General features: G+C 35.3%; 1 long non-coding RNA gene across 1 annotated transcript; it reads right to left on the bottom strand.

The window, feature by feature from the left end:
- Positions 1-1,233: 1,233 nt before the first annotated feature.
- Positions 1,234-8,910, bottom strand: LOC107762080 (uncharacterized). The gene is made up of 2 exons (XR_001642718.2): positions 7,007-8,910; positions 1,234-1,851 (listed from the first exon to the last, which is right to left on the bottom strand). It is a non-coding gene; the product is annotated as an uncharacterized LOC107762080 (long non-coding RNA).
- Positions 8,911-16,303: the final 7,393 nt, after the last annotated feature.

Genomic DNA, 16,303 nt, shown 5'->3' with positions numbered 1-16,303 from the left:
AATAAATTATGGATCTGACACAACTCCAAACCCCAATTCATGAAGTGAGAATTGTCTAAGCAATATATGGAGAGCAAGCCCCTCATCCGTATTCGATAGGAGTGATTCGATAAATTTTCTGGAGCCGGCTAGATAGTAAGGCAACTAAAGGGGAGAAAGTAAAAAATAACCAGAATTACAATTGGTCGTTTAAAAATAGCTCAGTTTCAAAAGTAATTGAAATTTAGCCACTTTTTATGTAAAGATAAATCTGAGCGAAAACACTATTCAAAACCCCGAAAATACGCCAGTATATTATATTGGAGTTCCACCATAAGTATGCTTGAACTCCAGCATATTATACTGGAGTTCCAGGATAAGTATGCTGGAACTCCAGCATAATATGATGGAGTTCCAGCATAAGTACACTAGAACTCCAGCATATTATACTGGAGTTCCAGTAAGTATAATTGTCATGTATAATATACTGGAGTTTGGAGCACCGGTGCTCCAGTCTCTAGTATATTATACTGGAGTCAGCAAAGTAGTCCAGCATAATATGCTGGAGTTCATACACAGGTGCACCGAACTCCAGTATATTATGCCGGACCGGTCTCTGTTGTAGCAAAATAGTGGCTATTTTTCATTGACTTCGTAAACGCTGGCTATTTTTGAATGACCAGTCCGAAAACTGACTATACCGTGCTATTTTTACCAACTAAAGCCATGGCTTTAGGCCTCAATTTTGAAGGCCCCAAAATTTACCAAGTATCGATAAATTTACCAAGTATCAATAAATTTTGGAGACCATCGGTAGGAAAAATGGTTTCCCACGACATTCGTGAGTAATTCCCAGCGAGTTTCCCACTGAGGGTTTGGTGGGGTCACCAAGTGTAATTTCCCACAACGTCGTGGGAAAAGTAAGAAAATAAAATAATTTAATTTTCTTATGTTTCCCACCGAATCCGTGGGAATATTAAAAATAATTCAGATATTTCTTTTTTTTTACCCATGGAAGTAGTGGAAAAGATTCATAACACATATGAAAATTCCCACGAAAAATCAGTGGGAAATGTTGAAATTCTGGAAAAAAAATGCACAAAATTCCCACAGAGTCGGTGGGAAATCTAAAAAATATCTTCATGGCCAAATCTGTTTTTAGAACTAGACCACTTGCCAAACAGAAAGTACAACCAACAATACAAGACTAAATACAATTAAGCATTCAAATACCAAATTCAACATGCAATCCAATTCATTTCATAAACAACAACTAATCAATTCATTTCATAATTAATCCAACTAATCCAAAAGTAGAACAAAAACTCAAAAATCCAACATTCAATATTCAACATCCAAATACCATCCAAGACAAGCTAATAAAAGAAACTACTCCTTAGTTATCATCAGATGCTGGAGAACGGGGCACATGAAATGCACCAGATTCTAAGAGGGAGTTTATCTGAGACTTGAGACTTTTAACATCACTAGTGACAAGTCTTAATGCATCGTCCTTTCGCCTCATTTCTTCCTCTCTTAGCCTATCTTCTTCATCCCTTCGCGTTGCCTCGTCTTCCTTTGCAGCCCTTTCTTGAAGATACAATTTTGTAATCTTCGCTACCTTCCTATTCAATTGCTCAAACTCATCCAGATCAACCGAGCAATATGACAAAAAATAAGAACCAACCAATCCAGAAGTGCGACGACCGAGACTAAACTCTGATCCAAGGCCGTAAACTCTCCCCTTATGCATGCCACTAGCTGCCCTAATCCACATGTCCATGATCTCCTCTTGGGTTGGTTGGATTGGCCTACCTTGATCATCAATCGGCTGGCTTGAATGAACTCCTCCAAGATTTGTTTGAAATTATCCTGTAAAAAAATTACAATTATTATAAAAGTAAAATTTAAAGAAAATTTATGCACGTAACTTTATTCCTCAAATTTTAAAGTGAAACACACAGAAAGATAATGTGTAGACAATGCATCGGTACTTCTAATGGGGGAAAATTACTACACCATCTCTTTTGTAAAAATCAATACCCATAATCTACTAGCTACTAGTTCTCCAGTATTTGTAATGGGGAAACAATAAGATGAATTTCAGTATATTTACCCAAACAAAGTTTTTACATATAAAATCTCAATAAGCAGGCACAAATGAAGAAACATAGAAATATTAGATTCTGAATTATATGAAAGAGTCTTTAGGCTTTTCCACATTTTCAAACAGCTCAAGAATGAACTACAATTGTTTTTGGTTTTTATCTGGTTCTAGAATTGTTCTTCATTTTTCTTTCTCTTTAGCTTTCTTCATCTTTGAATGCAAAAGTTAATCTATCTACAAGGTTTTGCCATCATAGGTACATCAGGTCATAATCACAATAAAAAAACAGAGAGATAAGGAAAACACAGAACAACAACGAAGCAACACCAAACTGACACAAGAGCGATGGAAGAACAACAATTAACCAAAAGAGATGGTATTTGAATTTAGATAATATTGTTACATGAGTGATAGGTACAATTCAACAAGAAGTTGATTCTATAGCATTTGAAGCAGAAACAAACAAGAGCTTATTTCACTATCTACCTACCAAACATATGCAAGATTTGCAGAATGGCACTATGTGCGATACTTGTGAGGTCAAAAAGACAAGCAAAAGCTGTAGAGCTAAATAAGGATATTAGGGTGTGTAAGCACGTGATTTTTGCCCTATGAGAGAATTACTCCCAAAAAATTCAAAATAAAACAATTTTCCTTTGTGTGCAATTTTGAGAATTTTCGTGGCTTTTTTGGATAATTATTTGTATTTTGTCCGTGTATGTTTATTTGTTAAATTAATAAAAAATACAAAATATATCGCATTTGCATTTAGGACTTAATTCTACAATTAGGAGCAATTAAGTTTGTTTTACGAGAACAAAAAATTATAAAAATAATGTATGTTGCATTTTTAACATTTAATGTCCAAATTGTGTGATTTTATCGTAATTGCTATTTAATTGTGTGTTAATTGTTATTGAGAGTTAATTTGCACTTTTATAAATTAATTTAGTTCTATAGGATAATTTAGGATTTTTAGAAATTAGTTTTAGTTTAAAAAAAAATAAAAGAAGAAAAAAAGAAGCAATAAAAGAAGAAGAAAATCGGATTGGGCCACCTTTTAATTTAAATCAACCAGGCCCAAGCCAAATAACCCCACCGGGTCGACCCGACCCAGTCCGCCCCATAACCCAAACTAATCCCAACCCCCACCCCCCATTTTCATTTTTTCATTTTTCCCAACCCTAAAAAACCTAAAGCTATCCCCCCCCCCTCTCTTCTTCTCCTTCTCCAAACCAAGCTCTCTCTCATGGCTGCCTTTCTCGCTGCTTCTGCTCCCTCACGTCCAGCGACCTCCCCTCTCATGGTTGCCCCGTCTTCATCTTCTTCGTCGTGGCCGCTGCTTCGTCGCCCAACTAGCAGCAACCAGCTTCCTCACGTCCAACGCCCCCCTCCCATGGCTGCCCCTTCCCCTTCACGTCGTTATCTCCATCTCTATAACTCGCAGCCCTCACAGTCCGTCGGACCACCCAAGTCGACCCCCCATCCGCCATTGACGAGCAGCAGCGCTGCTGCGTCGACCACCCTTGTCTTCTTCTTCTTCGTCCAGCAGCCATGAACGACCAGTGAAACAACCATCGCTGCTGCTTCTTCTTCTTCGTCCCCATAGGTCCCAAACGACCATCTGCTAAACAACCATAGTCCGTCGAGCTCTAACCTCCCATGGTTGCTATTTCTTCTGCCCCGTCTTCATCTTCTTCGACGAGCGTCGAACCATCGTCAAACCCAAACCACCATCACTGTTGCTGCTTCCACGACCACACGCACACACACGGATAGAGCAGCAACAAGAGGTCATTGAAACAAAGTGAGAGATAGACGGAGGAAAAGCGAAGCAGTCCGGTTAAAGTCCGGCGAAGTTCTGTCAAAGTCTCGTTTGGTTTTGTTTGAGTCCGTCGTTGTTCGTCGTTCGGTGAGGTCCAGTCTAAGTTCGTCGAGGTTAAAAGAGAAGGTAGGTTTTCGTTGAGTCGAGATCCGGTACGTCGAGGTTGCTGTCCGAGTTTTCCGTTTCTGTTCGAGTTCGTCGTTGTTCATTTCCGGTTAGTTGGTTTAAGTTTTATTTCTGTCCGTATTTTGTTTGATATTCTCGGTACTGAAATCAGTATATGTTTGATTCTTTTCTTGTTCGTTATTTATCATTTCTTGATTATTTCTTTAGTTTGTTTTATGTTCTTGTTTAGTTTTAATATAGAAGTGTTTAGTTTAATCATGTTGTTAGATTTAATTTAAAGTTCAATTGATTATTGAGTGATTTGAATCTACTTGTTTGTTATGTTCAATTTGTTACTGTTATTGAATCTGAAAGTATGTTTGTTGTTAAAAATATTGTTCAGTAAAAAATATTGAGTTTCTAGCCTAAATTTGTTGATGAAATTTGATTAGGAATTATTTATAGATGATGTATTTTGGTTAGATTGATTAGGTGAATTGGTTATAGCTGATGGAGGTAGAATGGTAAATTGCAGTATTTTCAGGGTAGAATGGTAAATTACAGTATTTTCAAGGGCATTTTCGGGATTTTAAATGAGTCTAAAAAATAATTAATGAGTGCTCCGTCCACTAGGTACCAATAATATTAAAATAATACGTAGTGGGGGACAAGACATAATGGTGGGGAATTAATATATTGTTTAATATAGTGAGGGACAAAACATTAGGTAGTGGGATTCAAAAGGGGGATGGGTAGAAGATGGTGAGATTTAGTTTAAATGCTTCAAATTTGTAAATAAATAGGGGGAGCTGGACACAAATAAAGGAAGAAGGAGAAGAATTCGAAAAGAAAAAAGATTTTTGAGGATTCGAATTTGAAGAGAGTTTAAAAGAAAGAATTTTCCGAACATTAAAAGAAAATTAAGGGTTAAACATTAACTGGTCTTTCAATCTAAAAAACAAGGTTCATTTTGTTTTTGCCCGTTGATTATTGTTGGTGTTTCTGGATTTTCATGTGGTTTGTTCCTTGAGTTTGGTTGGTTATTTGCTACTACTTCACTGGTTATTGCTGGATTGTTATTTTGATTTTAAAATCTGTCACTGGTTTCTCGTTGCTGGTTGTTACTAGTTGCGGGGTGTTGCTGTTGTTATATGCTACTGCATTTCTGCTGATCTTCCTTTTCTTTTACTTCCAATACCAGGTACACGGCTGTAACCTTGTCGATATTGTAAACTGAAATGTGAAAACATGAATACATATGAAGAATGGAACTTTGAAGTTTTAATTTAACATTTTCTTTGTTTCTTTTACTGATTGTATTTAGGCTATTTCATGTATTAATTATTCTGTAAATCTCTGTTGTTTTGCATAACTAGGCATCTTGTAGTGATGTATTAAATAATACTCTGCTTTAGTTTGATTATTAGGTAGTGTATATTTAAGCATGCTCATTACTGTCAAATTGTTTAATAATTGGAATAAGAGGAAAATAACATAAGTTGGTCTTTAGTGAATCGGCTTGGCAAAACTGATTGGTTCACTAGCTATGAAGGTTTTAATATTGTCAACAGTAGGTTAATCGTGAACATGTAGCTAAATTTAGTTAAAGCATGAATTTAAATTAATTTTGTAAATTAGACATTATGGTATGATTTGAGTTCAAACAAGACGAGTTAACGTTTAAATTTAATAAACTTTCGAATATGCATCAGTAATTAAGATTGATTCTAGTTTCAAATAGTTGTAAATAATTAATTCCAACGGTTCAAGTCATCTAACAATGCGAGTTTAATCTAATTATAGGATAATTAGTTTCTTTTGAATATATTATTTGTCGATTCTGTATTTTATTTATAATTTCAATTTTAGTAATATTCCTTTCCGTTAACATTTGTCTTAATCTAGTATTTAATATGTTACGCCTTTTTTGGGCAAGCATGTAATTAATTAGGATTTTTTCTCTTTTATTTTAGAGACGAATTTAATAGAAATGTAGTCATTTTAGGATATCCTTAAAATAAATGAGGCGAGCCTCGACAAACAAGAATACACAAGTTGCGGGCCCTCAATAATTTGTTTTAAAATACTTAGACTTCGGGATAGGCCGTTTAGCAAAATTTCACAGCCCTACCCAAAAAAATAATGATACGCTAGTCGCTTTAGGCGCGTATTTAATAAGGTTATCTTCTTAAACTCGCGTGCACATTTATGTGACCCAAATCCAAATCTCAACAGAGTTGAAATATGCCAACAACCATGGGTGCATTGATGTGACGTGGTTCGAGATATATTTTTACGATGTTGCAATTCTCGATAAATAATAATAATAATAATAATAAAAACGGTAAAGAGTTTAAAATTCGCACATATGTTCGTAATTGTATAAAATCAGACAATCAAGCCAAATATGACAGTTGAGCGACCGTGCTAGAACCACGGAACTCGGGAATGCCTAACACCTTCTCCCGGGTTAACAAAATTCCTTATCCAGATTTCTGGTGCGCAGACTGTTAAACAGAGTCATTCTTTTCCTCGATTCGGGATTCAACCGGTGACTTGGGACACCATAGATCTCCCAAGTGGCGACTCTGAAATAAATAAATAAATCCCGTTTCGATTGTCCTTTAATTGGAAAAACTCCCTTCCGCGCCCCTTCGCGGCGGCGCGGGCGAAAAAGGAGGTGTGACAGGGTATACATTGCCTAAAAAGGTGGAAGTTTGCTTCTTTTGCTTTAGCCCAAAGAAGAGAGAAAAACACATTATATACAGATGGTAAGAGAGTCGTGCAACATAGAATGTAATAGAAAGTTTAAACTTAAATATGAAGCTCCTTGCATTTGACTATCAAGATTAGCCTATGTTAAAAAGAATGTAAATTACCAATATACCTTCCCAAAAATACTCTTAATACTTGACCGTATAAGTTATATCATGTACTGAACAATACGGATAGATCATGCAAGTAGGTCAATAATATAATTTCAAACCTACTTGTAAAATTGTTGAACTTCGGGGCAATTGAGCAATACATGTGTTGTAGCTGACTTTTTCTCCATCCCAGTCCAATTTCTTTTTTGATATTTCTTAGAACTTCTACCGGGTTGATTGAATATGGATATAGGCGGTGCCAAAAGATCATTGTCACCTTCATCGTCATGCCGATTTGGCCTATTTCTCAAACATGGCACGTGATGCTCAAAATAATATGAACAGAAATGAGAAGTTTCTTTAACTAGATATGCTTCACATATTGATCCCTCAATCTTGGATTTTTGTTTCATCATCCGTTTACATTTGCCAACAATCCAACATAGCATAATTTTAGATGGGAAGAAGTGTAATCAAAACACATAAAGGAAAAATAATTAATGGTTATTACCTCTCAAATGGATACATCAATCCACATTGAACAGGCCCTCCAAGTCGTCCCTCTCTTACAAGATGAATTGGAAGATGTTCCATTGTATTGAAAAAATCACATGGAAAAATTTTTGCCAGTTTATTTATAATTAAATGGATGTTACTTTCCATGAAAACTAGATTTTCCTCCCTCAATGTATTAGAACATAGGTCTTTGAAAAATAAGCTTATCTCTGTGATGAGTTTCCATATTCTCTCTGGAAATGATCTAAATGCAATAGGAAGTAATGATTCCATGAAAATGTGACAATCATGGCTTTTCATATACATCAGCTTTGCTTCTTTCATGTCAACACAATTGGATAAGTTTGAAGCATACCCATCAGGCATTCTCAAATTTCGAACCCAATCATAGATCTTTCATTTGTCATCCATTTTGAATGAATAACTGGCCTTAGGCTTCACCATCCTATTATTTTCTTGTCGTAGTTCTAATTCTCTTCACCTGTATTCCTGTAAGTCCATCCTGGCCTTCAAGTTATCTTTTGTCCTATTCTTGTCATCCATTACAGTATGAAACAGGTTATCAAAGAAGTTCTTTTCAATATGCATGACATCCAAGTTATGTCGAAGAAGATTATGCTTCTAATAAGGTAACTCCCAAAATATGCTCTGTTTAGTCCAATTATTTTACCGTATTGTTTTCGGGTTTACACCTAATATAGATGCACACTTTGGGTAATTGAATTCAGAGTTAGTTGACACAAGAATATATTCAACCCAACCGAAATCGCCATTGGGTCCAATTTTCTTGTTGCCAAAGCCAAAAAGGGTCGGGAGATCCAACTTTTTGTTTCTCAGAAAGGGGAGAGGAGAAGAATTTGATGGCTTCAGATTCAAGTTTAGTTATGAATTCTGTAAGGACGCTATGGTTAATGACTTTGAAGAATCCAAATTCTTCACAGGCCTTTACAATGAGGTTCTTTGAGTCAGGTTTTGAGAGGTGTATCAATGGAACACTATTGAAGAATGAGGATGATTTGCAGTTGTTTACTATGGAGAAACTTCCGAGATGAAGCTCAGCTGCGACAAACCCGAAATCAGCAACAACTATAAAATCCCTAAAAGATGTATGCGCTGGCTTGGTCTTTTGGAAGGGGGGATCCAAAAGACTTAGATTTATGTCCCTAAATTGCGATATAAAATCCCTAAATTTCGACAGAAAATTCCTAAATTACGCTCTATAAGACATAAAAGACTTAGGTTTAATAACAATAATTTTTTCAAACCTAGGGTTTGAAATAGCAAAAAATCCCTAAATTTTGAAAAATCAAAATCGGAAAGGAGGGGGTGAGAGAGAGAGAGAGAGAGAGAGAGGAGCGAGAGAACGAGAGTTACCTGGGAAGGGATCGGAGTGAGCTCGAGGTGAAAATTGGTCTCGACGGAGAGACAGAGGCGGAAAGGGCAGAAACTATGAAATATAGAGTGAGAGAAAACTAAAAGGCCGTATGTGAATAATAAGATAACTGTCCCACTACATGCGTGGGAACTCTGTGGGAAAACCTTTTCCATAAAACATAAAAATTCAAAGTTCAAAATTTTTTGTTTACGCGGAATATTTGAAAATATTTAAATATTTAAAAACAATTTTTTTTATTTTTCCCACTGTTTTCCCGGGGAAATTCTTTTAGTTTTATATAATTATTTTTTATGACTTTTCCCACAGAACTAGAGGAAAGTAAATTGCGCTCATTTTTGCGCCAAAATGTTCCCACAGATAGACAATGGGAAACATTATTGTTTTTGCGTGGACAAGAAATTTTACTTTTCCTACTGAGTTTCGGTGGGAATTGCCACTAATAATTTATCCATGGGAAATTTCCGTGGGAAAATGCTGTATTTCTAGTAGTGTCGATGGTGTTTCATAGTATATGATTCTGTACCCGGCCTCATAGAGAGCTCGGTCATACCCGGCCACACAAGGGCTCGGTTGTGTTTCACATTGTATCTCATCAAACACAATTGATCAGTGGTTGCACAATAGGTGTCGTGCCTGGTCCTCTATATATAACGTGGCACGGTAAGTAAAATGGATACATTTACATGTATATAACTGCCATTCAAGATCATTTTCAATAAATACTAAGAGTAACTCAAATGAATCATATTTTTCGACCTCAAGATAATAACCGAGAACATCTTAGACATGAAAGAAATGCTACTAGCAAAAATGTACAAGAACAGGAACAACGTTATTCAGAAAGTTTAGAACAAACCAATCTTACAACACAGAAATCCTTTAGAGAGAGATTCTTACACCAAATCATGCCAAGAATGAAGGTTGCCTTACATACCTTTTTGAAGAACTAGTTACACCTTTTGAATTCTTATGCTCCTATGGTGATTAACTCCGCCCTTAATGGATCTTCAGAAATCGATATAAAAAAATAACTGATATTACACTGACAATTTCAAGCTTCTTCACACTAGATCCTATAGAGTTCGCCTCCGATTTAGCCTTCGATTCTTTGGGAATTCTAAAAGGGTTTGAGAGCATTTTGAGTGAGCTAAAGTGGGTGATATCTCCTGGAATGAAAGAGAAGAGAGCTGCAAAACCTTTTATACTATACCTAATTTAGAAAATTCTGCCGTCCCAAGTGCTAAACGGATCCCCCCCCCACCAGCCATTGTGCTCGGTGGGACAGTTGCCGCAAGCCAAATGAAACTGCCTCTCTGCCCTGTAACGTGCCTTCAGCTGATTGGTGGTACCAAACCCTCGTTAATCCTTAACTTCATATATGCAGAGAAATAATGTGGGGTGTAACAATAACGAGTTCACTTTTTAAGAAATGGAAGAGCAAGTTTTTTTAAGATTAAATCCAGATACTTGTTATTGTAATCTCTCAATGAATTAAAACCAGAGTTGTAATATAGTAGTGAAACTCCATATCCCTTTTCTTCATTCTGTACTTTGAAATGTCTAATTGCATAGAGGGAAAAAAAGGATCTCTATCAAATGCATTATCATCTTGTGCAATTAATCAAGAATGACAGGATATGGTTTAGCTTCCCTGAAATATCTGTCCACTTTTTAGATATACATTTCAACTTAATTCTCAAGATTCTTTAATGGTATTTTAAGAAACTTGCATATTGTCACGAGTCTAGCAATTTTGCATCATTTACTATCGAAAGCATCGGTCTTTATTCTGCCTAATTAGGAGAAAATAGGAGACAAATTAAGATTTTATGAGTAACAATTTTCTTATCTTAGAGAAAAGTGCATAAACAGGAACTGAAGATTTGGAAGTGACACGTAAAATGGTTCGGAAATTAAAATCAAAGGAAACATATATCGCGTGTGCACACATGTATATTGCGCGATATTCTTTTATTTAATTGAAGAACACATAGTACGAGATTTGGAGCTGACATATAAAATGTATGGGAAATAAAATCGAAGGAAATATATATTGCGCGCACACATATATATTGAGCGATATTCTTTTATTTAATTGAAGAACACATATGACGTCTCCTATTTTATTCCTTAGCTTGGAGACGAGGCCTTATCATACAGATCCTCCCATATGTATCATGCCAATCACAAACGGGACAAGTCAAACTTGTGCAATCATAGTTTCTTTGACAAGGTGCCCAAAATTTGGAGGTAATTGAGATAGTTTCGCTGCAAATGGTTGTAGATCTCGTAGGGCCATCACATGAATTTTCGTAGACCAAAATGAATGGGCTGCAAATCATATTTAAATCCAAAATTGAATTTAGTACCCAAAAAAATAAAAAAAATAATTAACTTAAATAGCCTTCCACCCGGCCGTTAAACTAAAAATAGCCAGCAAATATATAAGACATATATAATTCATGTGTAATATGTGAATTATCGTGTATAATCAGTGTATAGATCTATATATGTATACTGGCTAAAAAAAGTAAACAGTAAATTCGTCCGGCTATTTGTGCAAAGATACCGTTAAAATACAAAGCCAATGAAAAAACATACATGTCAAACAATATGCATCTATATTTTAACAATGTAGGAGGCTAAAATAAGTTACCAGCAATAAGCACAAGGAGAGTGGTGAGAAGGATAGCAACTTTTCCAGCCATGTTAATACTCCTAGTTGAGTAGACTTCAGAGGTTGATAAGAGTAATTACTAGTACAATAGTAATGCATTTCCATCCTCCACCAGGGGCAGTATTTATAGACTTTTTCAAGATATTTGGCAAGTGCTACTAGTACTACTATTAGTATTATAATATACCTACATAGTCCTAAATTCTAATTACACCTTGAATCATGTAAAAGTGGTGCTAACATTTGCATGCATTCTTCTCTTACCCAAGTAGGTTTAATCTTAATTAAAATCTCAATTTGAAATTTTTTGTAGCAATTATATGAGCAACGCAAATCCACCAGCAGTATAGAACTTCAAGCTTCTCGTTTCAAACTCTGCGGTCAGCAACTAAAACATAGTAGCATACAATCAGAATATAAAATTATTGGTGCATACAAACTTGCATCAATTATATTATTGCATGTGTTTTGTATGTCGTGAACTGTATGTCTGCATGTCTAGTGATACATTGAACATATAAATAACATATAACCGACATATACAATACATACAACTTATTTGTATATCATGATTCTTCTTTTTCTTTGAGATTCAATTTGAAATTCCAATCAAAACCAACTTGAATCTTTACCAAAATTCCTGCAAATTGAGATATAATTTCCAACCAGATATTTCAATTATTTTCGAGAACACCTAATCTAAACAAATATTAATTTTGCAAAATTCAGTTTTTAAATTCGAAGTTTCAAAGTTTTTTAATAGCTGTCAATGAAGTCTTATTCAAGCGGAAGATTGGAGTCTGAATCTCTGCTTCTTCTTTTTGGTTCTCAAAAAGTTCATTACTTTTATAATTAAATTATCTCTTTATTAGAGATAAAAACGTTTATAATTAAGAATTAGGTAAAAATTCTTTATTACTCGTACATTGCAAGAGTACATAATCCTCTTTTTTATAGTACCTCGAGAATTATACTTGTAAAAGTGATGGTGTGAAATTCCATGATATATATCAACATTATTTACGATGCAACTCCAGGCGAAGAAATCCGCACTTGTCGGATCTTGCCTCACGAAATATTAATAACTTGTACATTTATTCGCGCTTTGCGCGATCGTAAAGAAAAATAAAATATGACTAAATAATTAATGTCATACTCTATTAATCAAACATTTTTCATGATTTTAACATGAATTATTACATTGATTACAACTGGTGAAATAAAAAGGTTAAGTATGCATTTCGATATTATTTGGTTGAAGTTTGAAAAACAAAAGTATTTGATATCCAAATATTATTTCAAATAGCATTAAATAATATCTATAGCGAAGCCAAAATAATCTTCATGAATGTCAGATATTCCTGTTTTGAGAATGTTACTGCATGTGATAATTCTCCACCAATCCAAATTTAGCAGTTAACAATAATTCAATGAGTGAGATTAGAATTCTACTACCATCATTCTTATATGCTATAATTATTTTTATTTTTCTTGTTTTACTTTCTATTTTGGGTTCTAACAGCAATAAATCATGAGAAACTAACTACAATGACCAAAACTTAGTGTTAATTAGACTACTCTTATAGCTCTGTATACTATTAATGCTAAGGCAAAATTACATAACAAAGTGATTTGAACTTACACATGTGGTCTTCAATTGTTTTCTTAACATTCGTTCATTTTCTCCTCCTTTGTAGTCGTACCATTTTACAAATATAAGAATATTCAAAATTCAGAATCTGTTATGCTACAATGCTAGTTAATAAAAGTGGTGTAAACTTTCATTGTTAAGCCCATCAGACAGCCACAATATGATGTCTTATGAACAACTCATGCCAATAAACTGCTCAAATAACTCTACCTTGTCAATCCAACAAAGAAGAAAGATGTTAAGCTCATGTTTTCTCGGCATTGTTTATAGAAGAACCCGTTCTCACTAATTAATGCAAATACCTCAAAAAGACATGACATTACTGTCAGGGATGAATTGACACTTTTTCCTGAATTCTAAAGTTGATCCAGTCATCACTCCTATTTTCAAAAATGCCTCTAATATGATTATCTCGATGATAGAGGACAATTTCCATTTTTAGGGAGGGGTGATTACATCTTCTTTCCCTGTGAGTTCTCGAATCTATGAAAATAAAAGGTGATTGTAGATCGGTAGCCAATTAATGGTTATACACTATATGAAAAAAGCTATGAAAGATGCCGGTGCATAAGGTGTGAAAATTAGAATAACATGTAAATAAAAATAACAAACTTGTAATCATGCAATTTTAAGAGTGTTGCATTTCTTTTTTCTTGAATGGAGTTCTGCACTTGGAAAATCTGTAATGCCTATTGCATATAATGAAGGGAAGTTAAAAAGTGGCAACGAAGCTAAACCAATTCTTCTCTACAAAGGTTAGAGCTTGTGAAAACTGCAGGTAAGATTTAAAAATTTATCTTCTATTTTAAAAACCTAAAAATTAGAAATACCACTCCCATTATTGGCAATACATGTCATAATCACTTATTTCACATGTACCATTCCTTTATCTTTTCTCTTCACTCAATTATATGTGTCAAAATGCATGAGTCCAAGTAAGTTGCTCAAAATCATTTTAATGTCTGTACCAAAATATAAAAACAACAGGTTGCAATAACTGAAGTACAAATGTATCACAATAGCAAGGTACATGTCATGACGCATACCTAACATCAGAAAGATATAATGAAAGTAAATGTAAATATACTATATATAGTATCATGTAAGATAAAATCCAGTAACAATGATCTTCTATAATTGAAGGCCATCTTAGTCTGTTCCATACATGCTTCAAATATCCACCCTTTTAAATCACACAACCAGCGTTTTTGAAGGAAATAACAGGCAGTCATATCCAACTCAAACATATAGGAATGGAGAATTTATTAGAAATAGCGTTACGGAAAATCACCATTAAAATATATCCAAAATAAACAGAAAAATAGAAATAGTTGTTAGAGTATCTTCTTGTGGTACCAAAGTTGAAGGTTTACCAGTTGATGACAAACTTACGGAAGATCCATCGGAATGGCGATCAAAATTGGTCTGTCAAGAAAAGCGACCAAAATTGGTCGCTAAATTGGAGAAAATAATTAAATAATTATTCTAAAAACATTAGCGACCAAGGTTGGTTGCTTTTTGGTCGATAATGTGGTCAAAATATTGACCGGACTGGTCAGACTTGCTTGATCAAAGAAATACTGAAATTAGCGACCAACTTTGGTCGCTAAAGTGGGACCCACCTATAAAATTTTAATAATTATATTATTATTTAAAACAAATGTCACGACCCCAAATACCGATCGTGATGGCACCTATCACATTACTAGGCAAGCCAACTAATCAATTTACCATAACCTTTTTTCCTTTAACATTTAAGCCATTTTCTAAAGCAAGTTTTAAATACCAAATTCATTATAAGCGTTTAAGCAACAGAAATATGCGGAAGTCAAGATAACAGGGAAACTACACAGCCCCAACAATTTGGTGTCACGAGTCTAGAGCCTCTAATACAAGTCTGATTACCTAATACATCCATAGTCTAGAAAATGCGAAAAATAATAAGATAGGGGAGAGAGAACAGGGTTGCAGATGCCATGCAGCTACCTCGAAGTCTCCGTCAAATGCTGAAACAGCTGAAAGCCCTCACTCGGTCGCTCGGGCACCTGAATTTGCACACAAGGTGCAAGGAGTAACGTGAGTACGCCAAATCAGTAAGTAACTAAAGTAAATAAGGACTGAAAGCAGTAACGAGCAGTTCAAAACATATAGCTTAAAAATCAGTTCCATCATAAAAATCATCATTTCTAGTTTAAACATTGAAATAAATTACTTAGCAATATATCCAATAGAGGCTTATTTAAAAGAAGAGTGAAAACAGTGAAAACATCATAACAGGGCCCCTCGAGCAAGGAATCACTCAGAATATGGCCCCTCAGGCAGCCTCTCAGTCACTCGGCTCATTATATCTCATAATAATAATAATATAAATCATAGTAACCACTGTGGCGTGCAGCCCGATCCATATATTTATAGTCGACTACGCTCATTGGGGGCGTGCATACTCCGGAAGGGCTCCTACAACCCAAGCGTCATATCACTGTGGCGTGCAGCCCGATCCCATATGTATATCGCTATGGCGTGCAGCCCGATCCATATAAGTATTGCTGCGGCGTGCAAGCCGATCCATAACTCACATATATACAAATATCCTCACAATTAGGTTCTCAACCTCTCTCAGTCATTAACCTCATAGCCTCTCGGGCTTATCAATAGAGATTAGGGAACTCAACCCAAACAGTCCTCGCAATTAGGAGTAGAGTGATAAAATCAGTTTTAATCATTTAAACGGGTAAAACAAGACTGAGGATATACTTCTAGAAAGTAAAGTGAGAAAAATAGTCAAAATGCCTCTAAGAGTTGCTACAGGTCGGCACAAGGCCCCAAACATGGCATACAGCCTATAATACAATATAAATATCCAAAATACGAGATAACATAATATTTCCAAATCAAATACGCGACTTAATATTCGCTACAGGACGGACCAAGTCATAATCCCTACTGGTGCACGCCCACACGCTCTTCACCTAGCACGTGCGACATCGCATTTATCAAAAACAAGTCCAATACCGGGGTTTTGCACCCTCAGTTCTAGATTTACAATGGTTACTTACCTCAAACCAGTGAAAATACTACTTTGCGACGCCTTTGCCCCTCGAATCGGCCTCCACTCGCGTCGAATCTATTTAACTCAGAATCATGACGTCAAAATATGCTAAGGGAACGAAGCCCAAGCGA

Source organism: Nicotiana tabacum, chromosome 1 (assembly GCF_000715075.1).
Source record: "Nicotiana tabacum cultivar K326 chromosome 1, ASM71507v2, whole genome shotgun sequence".
Lineage (NCBI taxonomy): Eukaryota > Viridiplantae > Streptophyta > Magnoliopsida > Solanales > Solanaceae > Nicotiana > Nicotiana tabacum.
Note: the sequence above shows the minus strand (reverse complement) of the source record. Positions and strands in the feature narration are given on the sequence as shown.